The sequence below is a fragment of the Polypterus senegalus genome, chromosome 4 (genome assembly GCF_016835505.1).
Source record: "Polypterus senegalus isolate Bchr_013 chromosome 4, ASM1683550v1, whole genome shotgun sequence".
NCBI classification, from domain to species: domain Eukaryota; kingdom Metazoa; phylum Chordata; class Cladistia; order Polypteriformes; family Polypteridae; genus Polypterus; species Polypterus senegalus.
Window position 1 is genome coordinate 196,054,965 of NC_053157.1, and position 15,866 is coordinate 196,070,830.

The window sequence follows — 15,866 nt, forward strand, 5'->3', positions numbered from 1 at the left end:
TAAAATTGTTTCCATTTTGTCTGTCTTGCACTTAGAAGTTGATCTTTTGTTTCCACCTGTGCCCTTGAGGCATATTTCATTGCCAAGCTAAAAGAAATATGATGAATTCAAGGATTTTAAACACTTGTACTAGATGTCTGCAAAGTCTTCTCTACCTAAAAATAAAACATTCACTTGGCCTGTTGTACATAAGCAAAAAAACAATACTTACAAAGGAGAGATGGCCATTCATTTCAAATGTAACCTGTCACCCAGTTTGTTGTAAAAACTAAAATGACATCCACTTTGATAACATAATCATCAAGGTTGTCCAGACTGTCACAAGTCACCTGTTTTCTACCAGAGTACTCAAATGTACATTTCACTTTTTAATGTTAACAAGAATAACTTTTTGGTGATGTAACAAAGATAGTCTAGAGACATCAAATGTTTGGGGCAGCCACACGGATAATATGCCCTGGCTGCAAATGGGTATTTTTTTGGTAAGTTGTGTCCAGGTTGAAATCCAAAACAGAACTGATTTTAGTTTGATAAGATGGCAGCTTTAAAGGCCATGATAGGAAGTGACGTCATCCATGGCGCCAGTTTTGGAAGTGAAGTCATCAATGGCGCTGACACCTAGTGGGATTTCCTGTGGATAGTCTGCAGAGGACAGAGAGAGAAAGTTAGTGCAGTTCGCCACCCCCTGGTCTGGCGTGGGACTGCTATTATTTAAGCCCTCTAGCTGCCTCCCAATCGCACAGTGTGGCAATGGTTTCAGTTGTTATGCAAGAAAATAAATAGGACTATTGTCTGTTCAGATTATATCATACCTTTCAGCATAGGGGCTAAGCTAGAAGATGATTTGATAAAATTCTATTGTTTCTAAAGTATATCAGTGGAGGTGTGATAAGGATCTCTGTTAGAGTGCAATAAAATGCAAGCATTTTACTCCTTAATTAAGTGTTTTGGATATCTATATTTTGATTATTTTATTCTAGACCTTTGAAGCTATGCCATTTAAATATGCTTAAAACAAAGTGTGGTGATCATGTGGTGCTGCTGCATTCTTTATGTTGTTAGATAATGAGTGCTAACATTAATAATTTGCCCTGCATAATTTTGTGTTAAAAAGTGATGTCTGAAGTGTGTATTGAAAATATATATATGCATTTGCCACATGAAGTTGTGTTCTAAAGTAAAGCACTTTCTATAAATTTAGCTAAAAGATATCTTACCATACTGGCATTTTATGGTGAAGTATATGAAGCACAGAGGAAAATATGGACAACTTACCATTTTTCAAGCCAAGACAGTTGTCAAGTATTGATCCATGCCTTTTATGTTTCCGGCACACAAAAGGGATCTGTAAACAATCATTTTATCTAGTATTACTTTTCTCATGGTAAGGATATTTTCTTCTTTCACTTGTTTGAATTCTTACATAACTATGGAAATAAATCAAAACAAAACATGTTGCACAAAAAGTTTGCTGTGATTTGGTCTTTCGAGAGGAAACCACCTCCTGGTGGGGTGAAAGGTCGGTGCGTAGGAAGACTAAGTGCTGAGATGTCACACATGGTTGATCTTCTTTTAAAATGGCTGAATCTCATAATATTGGTGTTCAAAAATGGCATGTATAAAATAGTTTACAATGTGAGTGTAATTACAAGACAAGGATCAGTACTCAACAGCCATCTTGGCTGAAAAATGCACATATTTGGTAAGTATATGAAAGGTTTTCCACCGTGCTTCCAATGTAAAGCACCAGTGCAGGCAAGATATTTTTTTAATTTATAGAAGGTGCTTAAATTTACAACACAATTCTTTTTGGTAGATTCATATATACCATGTTTGTGAAGAAATAACTAAGTTTATCCTTTAAGTTGGAAACATCAATCTTAACACACACTAAAATAAGTTTTAATGCACTGCTTTTGTTACAACCACTAGCACATGTGTGCAATGTCTTTACCAAATAACAACATTATCTGACAGATATAAAACAATAGACAATTATTCATAGTTCTAAATCCAGTTAATACTTTTATGTTTTGGTGCTACAGGGTAAATACAGGCTGTACCTCTAGTTACCAAGCCTATTATAATTCTATATTAATGACACTGTCTGATTCATAGATGTACCAGCATACCTAGTGCCTTTCTGTACAAACCAAGCTTTTTCTTTAGGCTGCTACATTCTGTGCTGTATAGTTTGGCTGTCATTGTTCTGTTGTTGCTGCAAAGAAGGTAGTGGACAATTTCTGTTTCAGAAACTCACCACTAAATATCTGATGCTCTCTTCCAGGTTCATAATATTGCCTTTCTCTCTGAGATACATTCGTTTGTACTTCATTTGTACTGCATAAAGACAAACGACAGAAATCATCCTTGTGTTATTATGCAATATTATTTGATCCCAAAAAAAAAATAATTTTCCTAAATATATATAATGTGCCTATAAGTACATAGTGTAAATAACAGTATTAGAAAAGAAGAGATGCTTTCAATAAGTTATATTTTTGATTGAATGCAGTTTAATATACACAAGTGCAAAGTGCTACATACTCAAGGACATCTGTAGAAATTAAATGAAAGTCCATTCATGGAATAAATTATGGAAGTGCTTCCTCACCAAAGAAGATGATTGGAGTCAAGCACAAACCAGTGAGGCATGCAGAGAATATTACAGTAAAGCTTTTAAAAAACGGTATTATGTGCTGGTAAAATCAATGGTCTCTTATTGTGTAGAAAAATGTCTTATGTTATTACTAATTTCTAAAGATTCTGTTTTTAAACGATCACATGTAATAAATATTTTTTTCCATTTCATTTTTCTAAATTGTACTTGAACAGTTTTAAAAGTTTTATAAATGTGAAACAGCATGTTTACATATAAATATTTGTTGTTATCATTTAATACCTAGAAACTGGGGGCTTCATTAAGTGGGATCTCAAGTATTTTTTATACAAATAGCTTTGTTAATGACATATTTAAAAGCCATATAAAACAAAAAAAATGAAAATGTTTATAAATTTTTACCTTTATTTTTCCATACACAACCAGATTTTATACAGACTTTTATACCCACTGCAGAATGTCAACATTTCATGCGCTCAGTTGTGATCTCCATATTCATCACACCCTGAACTTGAACACAAAAATACACACATAAAAATGCAAGGAGCATTCTTCACTTCTCCAGCTCATACACAAAAACAGGACCCAACGCTGACTATGTCTAAGAATTCTTCTGCAGGATTTGACAAGTGAGCACGTACGCAATCAACTCTGCCTAGTAGACAGGGAGTCAATGCTTGATATTGGTATGACCACAAAGGTTGCAGGGGTGTTGTTTTGCTTAGTTTGTATTTTTGCGTTCATCTTTCCCTTGAATATTTGTATAGTAAGTAATACCATTTTATATATGCACTATATAAAAAATCTAGAGTAGCTATTCTAGATGCAAGTCAAGTCAAGTTGGGGAGCATGCCCTGGAACAGTGCGTTGCCGTACCCACTACATGGCGAAACAACTTGGGACCCCCCAGGCAGACGATCAGTCCAGTTCCACCCTTCGGAAATGACCCTCTATCTGCCACAGCCAGGTGTTACGTGGGCGACCCCTTGGCCTGGTCTAGCCCCTTGGGTCCCCAACAATGAGGATCTTACGAACCGGATCACCCTCGGGGAAACGGGCCACATGGCCATAGTGCCATAACTGATACTCCCTAACGATGCAGGTAATGAGCCTCATTCAGGACTCCGAGACACAGTACCAAAGGTGTCCAGTCTTCATCTCAGGTCACTGGATAGCATCCATGTCTCGCAACCATATAGCAAGACAGGAAGCACCAGGACTCTAATGACTTGGACCTTCGTCCTTTTGCATAGATATCGGGAGCGCCACACACCCCTTTCCAGCGATCTCATGACCCCCCATGCTTTCTCAATCTGTCTACTGATTTCACAGGAAGAGTCAACAGAGACATGAATGTCACTACCAAGGTAAGTAAACCTCTCAACAAGGTCAACACTCTCTCCGCAAACAGATACACTGCTGATGGCTGTGCCCAGGAGGTCATTAAATGCATGGATCTTGGTTTTTATCCAGAACACTCACAAGCCCAGACACTCAGACTCCTCACTCAGTCTCTCAAGAGCCCGATCAGATCACAGCATCGTCAGCAAAGTCAAGATCAGTGAATCTTTCTTCACTAACAGATGACCCACAGCCACTGGACCCCACGACCTTCCCCAACACCTAGTCCATACAAGCATTGAACAGAGTAGGAGCAAGAACACTCCCCTGACGAACCCTAGAATCAACTGGGAAAAACGCAAAGGTCCTATCTCTACTCTGCACAGCACTCACAGTACCAGTTTACAGGCTAGCCATGATATCCAGCAACTTCGAGGAGATCCAGTGAACCCTCAGGATGTCCCACAGGGCAGCTCGATCAACTAAATCGAATGCTTTGCGAAAATTGACAAAGGCTGCAAAGACACTCTGACGATATTCTCATTTGCACTCCATGAGAACCCTCAGTGCCAGGATGCGGTCGATGGTAGTCTTCTTAGGCAAAAAAACAGACTATTCTGGTCACTGGTAGGTGAGCAAGTGATCATGGATCCCATTGAGGATAACCCTAGCAAGGACCTGACCAAGAACAATGTTATCCTCCTGTAGTTGCTGCAATCCAGGCAATCATCCTTCCCTTTCCAGATAGGGATGACAAGTTCCGTTTTCCAGTCAGTTGGGATGGTCCAGTCTCCCAAATGGAAGCAAAGATTGCTTGCAATGCCAGGAGGCAGCCTTACCACCAGCCTGGAGAAGTTCACCCTGGATACCAAAGATCCATGCAGCCTTTCCCCACCTCAGCTGGTTCACCACCTGTGCAATCTCTAGGAGACTGGGTGGTTCACAGCTAATTGGAGGATCAGCCTCAAGAACCGTGGACCCAGAGATATCCAATGTCCTAGCCGGAGGATCAGCTTTGAACAACTGCTCAAAGTAGCCAGCCTAGCGTGTCACAACTGCAGTGTCATCCTTAAGGACCACTCCATCAGCTGCCCTGACTGCGACTCTCTGAGGAACAGATTCAGATGTGTGTAATGCTTTAATTCCTCTGTAAGAAGGACATGGGTCGCTAGACCACAGATGGTGTGTCACTTGCTCACAGATTCCTCTAACAAATGCCTCTTTATCTGCCCTAAGAGGCCTTGCAGCCATCCTTCTCAGTTCCCGGTACAGACCAGAGTTGCCATTGAGCCGTGCGCTGCGACTCCTCTCGATGATATTCAGGGTGCCCTGCGAGATGAAACACCTCCTTCTGGGAACACCACTGTAATACTAAGACAACCCTCAGCAACCTTTAGGGTCTTGTCACAGAAGGTCTCCCACGTCACATTAGGCTCGGCAGTTGTACCCAAATCTGAAAGTTCCTCACACAAATATAAGAGAAAAAATAAGAGGAAGCTCATTTAGCCCTGAAGCCACAAAGTACTTTGTTACACAAAGAAATGTGAGAAACTAGAACAAACTTCCAAGACATGTAGTTAAATCTAAAATCTTGACAACCTTTAAGAAGTATGTGGATGAGAAATTGGGACAGCTTAGCTATTAGCTAAACAAAAGGCTTGATGAACTGATGGTCTCCTTTCCTTTGTCAGATTTCTTATATTGTTAGGTTTTATTTGTACAGAGTCTATTTCTGACATATATATCAAGTCAAAAGGGAAAAGAATGGATCAAAAGCTAAGAGATCTAGCAATAATATAATAATCTGAGAATAAGCAACCAAAATGAGAGGGCAAAAGTATAGTCTTAGTCAAAAGGGAATAAAGTTCTAAACCAGGAAATCAAAACCTGACTTTGGGTTCTATTTAGAAATGAAGTTAACTGACACTAAAGAAGCAGATAATTGCATCCACTGAGAGATAAGTTTAGAGTGCAATAAGAGCACTATACTACATATATGTTATGCATTGTGACATCAAAGGTGTGAGAGTGACAATCATGAGATCAAAACTAAAGTGTCTCATTAACAACAAAAATCAAGAGGGTAATGTATATCAAATTCTATTTGAAACAGGGACGTGCAATCAGGGGAGGCAGAGTTTCACCTGTCATCATGAAAAGGAAAAAAACTAATAATTATAACATAAAATAAATGTGTCCACTGGTCTGTGCTATAAATTTGTTTTCTGTATGATTCCAATAACTTTGATAATTTTTATAGTCAGAATCGCTGAATTGGTGCATTTCCTATTAAAATACAGGGGAGAAATGCAACGTGCAGCAGCAACGAGCTGAGCCTCACCTCACCTCAGACAGCGCTATCCCTCACACACTGGGTTGATGCATGCAATTGGCGTGTGCCTGTTGCTGTCTCTCTATATGTCGCAATATTTGCAGACACGTTTATTATAAACCCTGACTTTCCACAGTCTGGCTAATATCATTAATGAATGTATGTGACATATTTATTCTTGCTGATAGGACAAAAAACCGCAGTGAAAAGGCACAAGGTGAGGCAGACAGTACCGTGCCGCACTGAAGGGGGCAGATGTGAGCCCAACAGGTGCTTTTTGCTGCTGTTCTTTTACGCAGAGGCTCTATAACAGTGGTGGTGAACCTATGGCACGCGTGCCAGAGTGGGCACGTAGAGCCCTCTCTGTGGGCACGTATGCTGTCGCCCCAGCACAGAGTTTGTTACTAGAAAGCCACAGGGACTCTGGGCCGGGCTGCTCCCTTCCCCCTCTCCACGCACGCCTGATGACATTTCTCACATCACCTGCCCCTATGCCCAGTAGTCCAATGGGAGTGCTTCCTCTCTCTACTTTTTGGGGTAAGGCAGTCGGCTCACATGCGGTATAAGGGTGCGGTGCAGACAGCAGCCTGTTGAGTCTGTGGCGAAGGTGATCCCTGTGGTGGGGTTGGGGAGGAGCTAGGTTGGAGGGGTATAGCAGGTCCACAGCTCAAAATTGAAAAGACCAGTTTTAATACATAATCACCACATTTGTGGCTTAGAGGGGGTAGTGGTAGTGTGTAGTGGTAGTGGCTGGAGCGGTTCCCAGGAGCTTCATGATGCAGGTGGTCCTCTCTTAAGTGCACAGGCGAAGAGTCTTTCACATCTGTAATTGTTGCCGGGAGCTGCTAATCGCCACATCTGATCTACTTCCCCGTAATATACAGTATAATAGAATCATGAGGCAGATGGAAAGGGGAAAAAAAGAGAGCAGAAGAGAACGGAAATGAAGGTTAATGGGGAAGACCTGCATGAAACACTTGAGAAGATAGAAGGGATGACAAAGAACAACACAGTTAGTTCTGAAAATGAAATCCTTAAAGTGTGGAATTCTCTGCCAAATAATTTTAAGTCAATGAAAGCACTTGGGATTGCTTTCCTTACTTTGTTTGGATCATCTTATGCTTGTGAGCAGCTGTTTTCAGCTTTGAATTATATCAAGTCTGACACCAGAAACAGACTAACAGATGACCTGAGTGCTGCATGTGTTCCTCTCAAATTTACAAATTATGAGCCAAGGTTAGAAAAACTATCAGCATGCATACAACAGCAAAAATCACATTAATTATTCAAAAGCATGCCAAATGCAACCTTTTACCTTTCAATAAAAAGTTGTTTGTATCATTGAAAGCTCTCTTATTGTGTTTTTCTTTTAAGACAAAAAAATTAATGTATGAGTTGTTTTTTTCTAAACTAATACCTCAGTATTTAGGTTAAATTGCCGTGTTGGCACTTTGTGATAAATAAGTGGGTTTTGGGTTGCAGTTTGGGCACTCGGTCTCTAAAAGGTTCGCCATCACTGCTCTATTTGTTAGTGATATCAGAAAGTCAAGTGCACTGCAGCGGTCCATTTATTTTTATTTTTTGTGCCGACTGACTGCCAAAATGGAAGAATTTGATTTTTAAAACTAAAGGAAAATAAGTAGGACTTTTACAAGAAACTGACAGAGATTTTTGTGGAGAAGGATAGGCGCATGGACTTAATTTATAATTAAAGGTAACACCATAAACGGTTTTCAATTTTATAAAAAAATGGGATAAGACTAAGAAAAAAACAATCCAATATTTAAAAACTAAATTTTGACCTTAAATAAAATATTTTGTTTTTCTTGTTATCCTTTTGTTGACCAGTCTGTATTAAAATTGATCAAAGCATCAGAATTAAAAGCTTTAAATAAAAAATTTCAATTAAGGTCAAAATTAAAGTCCGTGTTTTTTTTTTTTTGTACATCACTCTATACTTTCATTTGTATTGAATGAGTATGAACTGTGGAATTGCAATGGCAAATTAAGAACACATGGAGGGTGCAGAGCAAATGCGCTCCCTCGATGCTATAAATGTAATGTTCTTTCTTAGCCAAATATGTACCTTACCTATCTGTGGGTAAAGAATGCTATATAACATAACCAGTAGCCAATGTGCATATGGCCAATTGAATAGTGAATAAACTACTCTTTTGGGTTCATATATTTGTAAATCTGAGTCTGAAGGAGTCAGTGCCTCACCCGCCATGAACTTCACCACACGTCACTGATTTGAAATGTAAAAAAAAAAACCCTTCAAAAATAGATCCTGCATGTATAAAAACCAAAATTAACATAAAAATACACACATAGAGAAGTGTGAATAATTGCAGTAAATTACAACTCTATAACTGGGAGGCCATTGTCAGCAGAAATATACACACAGAAAAAATAAAATAAACAGAACATAGACCAGGTTTTTGCAATACCTGACCAACATAATTCTAACGCAATAAACTGGTACAGTCAATTACACTGAGTCTCACAGTCAGTACTGTAATACAGAAAGACACATTTTATCTGTAGACACTGAAGGCTGAAGTGTTTTGACAGTGTGGATTCACAAGAACCACTGACCCAGACAGAATTCTTGATGTTGAAAATTACCAACTGTAGGAACCAGGTGAGTCAATGGTCACAACCCTTGTTTTTATTCTGAACTCCAGAAAACTGTGGCCAAGTGCAGGGGTCCTCAATCCCAGTCCTGGAGAGCCGCAGTGGCTGCAGGTTTTTGTTCTGACCTGGTTGCTTAATTAGAAAGCAATTCTTGCCAATAAAGCACTAACAAGCTATGAAATTAAATTAACTCTGCTATGTCAGGTCATTCTCATATCCTAGATTTTCTTTCCCTTTCTATCATGCAAATGATTTGAAGGCTAAAATGGACGAGTAATTCTCAGTCCTTCACTTTTTTCTCTTCATTTTTCTTCCAAGTATTTAATTAAACCCAATAGTGCAGATAAATACACACAGGTGTAAATGTAAATAAGCTAAATGGAGAAATGCTGCTCTCTTGTCATTTGCATGTTATTGATAATAAGGAGCAATTAAAATAGCTGTTTAAGACAAAATTAAGCAATAAGGGCTCAAAATCACTAAAGTGAAGCAGAAGTGTTACTTTAGCAATAAGTGCTTTTTATTAAGCAACTGGGTTGGTGCAAAAACCTGCAGCCACTGCGGCTCTCAAGGACCGTGACTGAGGACCCCTGGCCTAGTGTGATCAGTGTTGTGTATGTTGGTGCCTGCCCTATTGCTTCAAATACCAATGCCTGCAAACTAATTGATATTGTTAAATGAGCAAGCAAAGTGGTCATTCTGTTCAACCATAAAGGATGAATGACATTCTTCCCTGGGCTTAAAAAGAGTGCATTCATTGACACCCTGAGCTCATTCCATGCTCTTTCAACTGTTTCATGCTAGTTTTATGTGAGCGTTTATGTCATTCGTTTTCTTCACTGTTTATGTTTTTGCCTGTCTGACGATCTACTGTACACATTACTGCAGTCTCTGTCAAAAATAAAATATGCATGTTGTGGTTAGATGAGTTCATCAGCTTCTCCTTGGGCTCTGGAATTAGGACCCCCAATTTGTAATCAGAAGGAACTGCTACAGAACTACACCACATGCCGTCTGTTTTTATTTTCATGTCATGCTAATAGTCTAGGTGAAGCAGCAGCACATTTCTGCCTCCTAATGATATGTTTGTATTTTTTGATGTTTTTGATTAAATTCTTGCTGTTTTTTTTTTTTTCTTTCTTTTTTCATTTTATATGTATTCTATGACAGGTGAGTCAGTGAACATATCACATTTCTCCATGTGCAGATGTTGTTACACAAATCTCCAGTCAATTATAATACAATATAAACATTTTAAGCAAGACATTTCAATAAAAGCAATGTATGGAAATTAAGAGGATCCAACAGATTTTTCAATGAATCACTAGTTTGAAAGACAACTCTGTTTGGACCAGGAGAAATTTTATACAGATCACAATTTGGCAGAAATTAAAGTAGACGCTAAGTGAAAAGGAAGTTGAAGTTAGTTATGGCTGCTCAAGTGACCATCACCCTTTTAAATAATCTATATACTGTACAGGCAGCACAGCTGGAGATTTTTCTTTGCAGTAGAGCTCATATACCTCAGACTATCAGGTGACCATAGGGAGCGTATTGAGACCTGGATTCATTTCTGTTGATGCCAAGAATTGGTTCTACTGGTACAGAGCACAAGTATCTGCGTGAGCAACACTCCAGATATCTAAGTGCATGCAGTAGGCAAGGAAAGATTTAATGCAATTAGACAAATGGTTTGGAAGGGAAAAATGCTTTGAAACTTTCCAATATACCTTCATAAACATTGTTTGCTTTCATAAGCGTCACAGGTGGGCCAAAATTTGTGAAACGTTGTGACCATGTAAAAAAATCCCTGTGTTCTATCTCATGACTGGAACATGGAATGAATGCAACTGGACAATGACATTTTCACACTTAAGTTAGTTCTGTGGTAGCAGAAGCTGTTTTTTCAGACTTTTGTAGAAAATATTTACTTTTCCTGCACTGCTTTTAGGCCTCTACCACCACATCCAGTTCCAATGTTCAAAGAGAAAGTGTAACTTGTACACTTAACTTTTTCAATACATGTACCGATTTTTCATAAAAATGTAATACAAATTCTTTTTCAACACCATCCCATCAGGCATTCCTGGACAAATTATATAGACTGATTTTATGCTTGTGGAGTTATGACATGTCAGACATTGCTATTTATTCTCATATATGTACTTTCATGGGTATGCGAATAAATCTGTATATACAGAGCTGAGGTAGATCTAATTGTGATTGACCACTTCTATACAAACAACATTCATAAAATTTGCTGTAATATACATTTCAAGAGCTATGGCACACACCTAGGGCAATTATTTCAAAATGTTTAGAAAGATTAACTTGTGGCTCAGATCTTGGTAAAAGAAGGGGGGCATGTTTGGGGCTTGTACCATTTTAAAAAGGTGGGCACTAATGTATTTGGCCAGCATATGCACAGGGTAATTGTAGATTGTCTAAACTACGAAACTGGGGGTGATCAGATGTCAGTATGGATGACAGTAATATCACTGGGAGTTCCTGTTTTAAAGGCACTGCATGGCCTCTTCTGAGTTGTGTGCCAAGCCGATGTCTCTTCTAACCTGGTCACCTTTTGCTAGCAGGGACACATGTAATGCTGATGAAGTGCATGATGGGCTACATACTTAAGAGATTTTAAGAGATGTCTCTCATACTTAACAGATTTTAAGTAAGAGACTGTTTCATTTAAGATATGCAAAAATATTTGGTTGGAATGGTAAGCAGACAGAATTTAGGTATGACATTATAAATGTGCTCAGAATTATGGAAGGAGATGATCTGCTGTGGCAACCTCTAAAGGGAGCAGCCGAAAGAAGAAGAAGATTATGAATGTGCTCAGAATGCAACTACTGTATAGAGTATCTTAGTAACCAACTTGCCATTAGTAATTAAAAAATGTGTTTGAAATTGTGGAAATAGCTAACTCGGAAAGAAACAAAAATTAGTAGAACAAAAGAATTAGTTTTCATATAGATATATAAATAATAGTAATTAATAATGCCTCTGTCATACCTCTAATGTCACCAGAATGCTATCTGAAATGAATAACATGGATCAAATTGAGAATTTAAAAATGATCAAATGAAAATGACTTAGTAATCATATTACGTCCAAAAGTGTTTTGTTTAACACACGGCAACGCAAGTCAACAAAACTGAAAACTGTTATATTTATGTTTAAACAGGTGAATTTCTAACAAATATGACAAACCTTTAAAGAAATTTTGTGAAGCAAGCTTCCAATGTGGAGACAGTAGGGAAGCCAATTGTCAGATTTAAAGCATATTTAATTCAATGCCATACAGTTTTGTACAAAAGAATAAAAGCTGTGGGAAATCAAATAAATCTGCTCAGTGGATTAGTTAGGTATAAGAAAGAAATTACTAAAGAAAAGACAGTTCTGTAACACCTGTAAGATAATAAAACACCACCACTAACAGAGGGGCATATTAACACAGGAGAGCACCAATTTAAAAGGAAATTACAACTACCAACGGTAAACTATAATAGAAAAATGCTGCTAATGCAAAGGATAACCCAAATGTTATTTCATTGGTAAAGCAGTAGGAAAAATGGTCAAAGCACAAGTGTTTTAGGAGCAGAAATAAAGTATAAAGCTGTTGCAAACTTATTATTTTCCGATGTTTTCACCTGTGAGGTACTTAGTGACATAATAGGCAAAGAAAAGGAAAAGGTTGAAAAGCGGCAGCAAACCGAGAAGACATGAAAGTCCAAGTCTACATAAGGCAAGACCACAGCCGTGAATATCTTTCTGCAAAGGGCAGAACACTGAAAATGCAAAGCAGCCCATGTGAAATACCGTTGTTAAGAAAATGTTCTGCTTCCTTCACCTCAAATTTAACACGGCCCGTGCTGCAAAACTTACTGTTCTGGTGGGAAGGTACAAGTATTCCTCTTCCTTAACATTTTCGCAGAATTAGGCTACTTCAGATATGTTTTGTTTGCTTAATTCCAGTTAAACTTGGGGTGATAACTTGTATGCAAAAAGTGCAGTTTGTGCAGCACAGGTGATGAAAAATATAAGCATCTCATAAAAGAGTTCATATTCAGTGTCTGATATTGTGTCTGCTTGTTTTTAATGGAACAGATTAATAGGCTTCTACTAATACTAAACAAATATTACATCCAAACCCGTTATGTCTACAGTTCTGTTTGATTGTAACACAAAACTACACTCCATAATATGTCTTTAACTATTAATATATACTAAATTTAAAACTGAAATGAACATATATACAAATAAAATTGAAATGTCAGTAACACTTTAGTTTAGGTACTGCCAAAATGCATCTTTTACTCATTTGTATAATCTAACAAGACTTTAACAGACACTTCATAACACTTGCAAAGCATCAATAAAGTTTTTGTTCATCTCTGTGACCTACTAACAAAGCTTCATTTTGGAGTGGTCTGAGTTGGCTTAACTGAGACACATTTCTCTGGATATTACATATTTAGTATAAGACGTGTGAATCCTTCATATTAACAAGTCATTTCACCATCATATCAATATGCCATGCTGCCAATCTTTTATAAGTGTTATGAAGACCAAAAAAAATCCTTTGCTAAGGTCTTGTTACACAAGAGTAAAAGTTTTTAAGATGCATTTTTGCAGTATCTAAAGTAAAATGTTATAGCAGTATTTTTGTAAAATAAAAACTAAACCAAAGCTTAAAAATACAGAATAAAGACAAACTAAACTGAATTTCAGCTCTAACTACCTACTTAACTTTGTATCTTTATTAAAATGTATGCCAACAGCAACATATACAACATAAGGGTCCCCTTGGGATTAATAAAGTATCTATTGTCAGGGATGCCAGGGGCAACGACCCGGCTGGGACGCCGTGAGGGACCGGGTGTGGGTCTGCGCCCACCCTGGATCACGTGGGGGCCGTCATCCTGGTTGCTTTGGGGGCCACGGGTTGAGGGCATGGAAGCCCCACCCTGTAGGGGCCCGTGGTCACCGCCAATAGGCGCCCCAATGCCTTAGGGACCTGTTACCTCAGCACTTCCGCCACACCAGGAAGTGCTGGGGGGAAGAATTAAAAGGACACCCGGAGAGCTGCTGGGAGAACAACCGGCACTTCTGCCACGCTGGGGCGTGGCCAACAAGGGAGTGTCGGAAACACCTGGAGCTCATCCGGGGCATGGATAAAAGGGGCCGTCTCCCTTCATTCAGTGCTGGAGTCGGGTGGAAGCAGGACTAGGCAGAAGAGAGTGTGGAGGCGGCCCGAAGAAAGGCATTTTGTGGCCAGGACTGTGTGTGTTGGGGTTTGTGCACTATTTGGACTGTGTCTTAGTGACCAAATTATTGTAAATAATTGTAAATAAATATGTGTGGTGGTGATTTACAACATGTCCACCTGTCTGTGTTTGGGTCGGCTCCACACTATCTATCTATCTATCTATCTATCTATCTATCCATCTATCTATCTATCTATCTATCTATCTATCTATCTATCTAGACTGGGTGCCAGTCCATTAAAGGGTCTTATTAACAAATCCTGATACATAAGAGCTTTTCTAGTGCCATCAGAAAATAACATGATTTCTGCTTTTGTATTGTGGGAAGAAGCAGCAAACCCTCAAATACATGAGAAATGTGCAATCAAGTTGTTTGGTATTGTCACACACATGCGATTAGGAGGGAGCTGAATGGACCAAGTAGAGGTAATTACCCACCAGGCCAGGTGCTCTAAACCTATTTCTGTTATTTCTGCAGACCAAATATGAGAAAACCTGCCTGATTTAACATCACTTCCAGTTCCGGGGCCCAAAAAGACGTCACTCTCGGTTCCAGCACCCGGTGCTATGATCTGGATTCAACAAATTGATGCCGACCTATCACCATGGAGCTTTTTGCCGCTGAGGACAAAGTGCAAGATATAAAAGGCCCAAAAAAGTAAAACTTGTTAAGGCAATATACATATGGGCCCTACAAGGAAAACAATTTCATTAAACTTAACTGGGGGACACAGTCACTTTTAGGACTGATTTTCACACAGCGGTTTTGCAGCTGCCTCAAAATTAAAAGTAAAAAAATATAATTAAAACAATTAAATAGATTAGATGGAAGAGTAAATAACTGACTATAATTTTAATGCAAATATACTTTAATAATAATAATAAAAAAAACAACACATATCAGCTTGACTAATGTCCTGGGCACATCATTTTGCAGCTCTTATTTTATAGACAGTCAAATGGATGGTTTGATAAAGATCTTCATTTGCAAATGATGCCGCACTACTATTATGATTTGTCCTGAGGCCGTACCTACTGTTTTGCAATTTCCATTTTAATACATTCTTACACAATGAATGCTTACCAAAACCTTTTTTAAAGCCATATCCAGTGTAGTTCCACACTGTGTACTTGTCATTTCCTTCAAATGGCAGGCAGAGACGTTTCACATTTACCAAATATAGGATACCCTAATTTTCTTTCAAGCCAATGGGTGGCCTGGTGTTCTCCTTTGGTAAGCTAAATGGGGAAATGTGGCTGTGACTATGCAGTGCAGGCCTCCGAGCTCTTTTGCAAATAGTTGTTAGTGGGTTGGGGGTGTCCCATGGACTACTCCTGGACAGGTGGCAGTAGCTTTGGGCCAATTAGTAGCAGGCTCTGGAAAAGACTCTGGAATGGCAGAGAGAGAGAGATAGAGAACAAGCAGCTTGGCGAATTAAGAGAAGAGAAGAAACTGGGGTGAGGGCAGAAACAAAGAGAAAGATTGGGCTGTCCAGAGAATAAAGGGGCACCTGGAACATCGCCAAGGGAAAGGTTTTGGAAGGTCAGTTGGCATCTCCTCCCTGGTGGTCTAGTAATAATAATAATACATTTTATTTACAGCGCCTTTCAAAAAACTCAAGGTCACTGTACAATCAGGTTAAAAAAAAAAAACATTTAA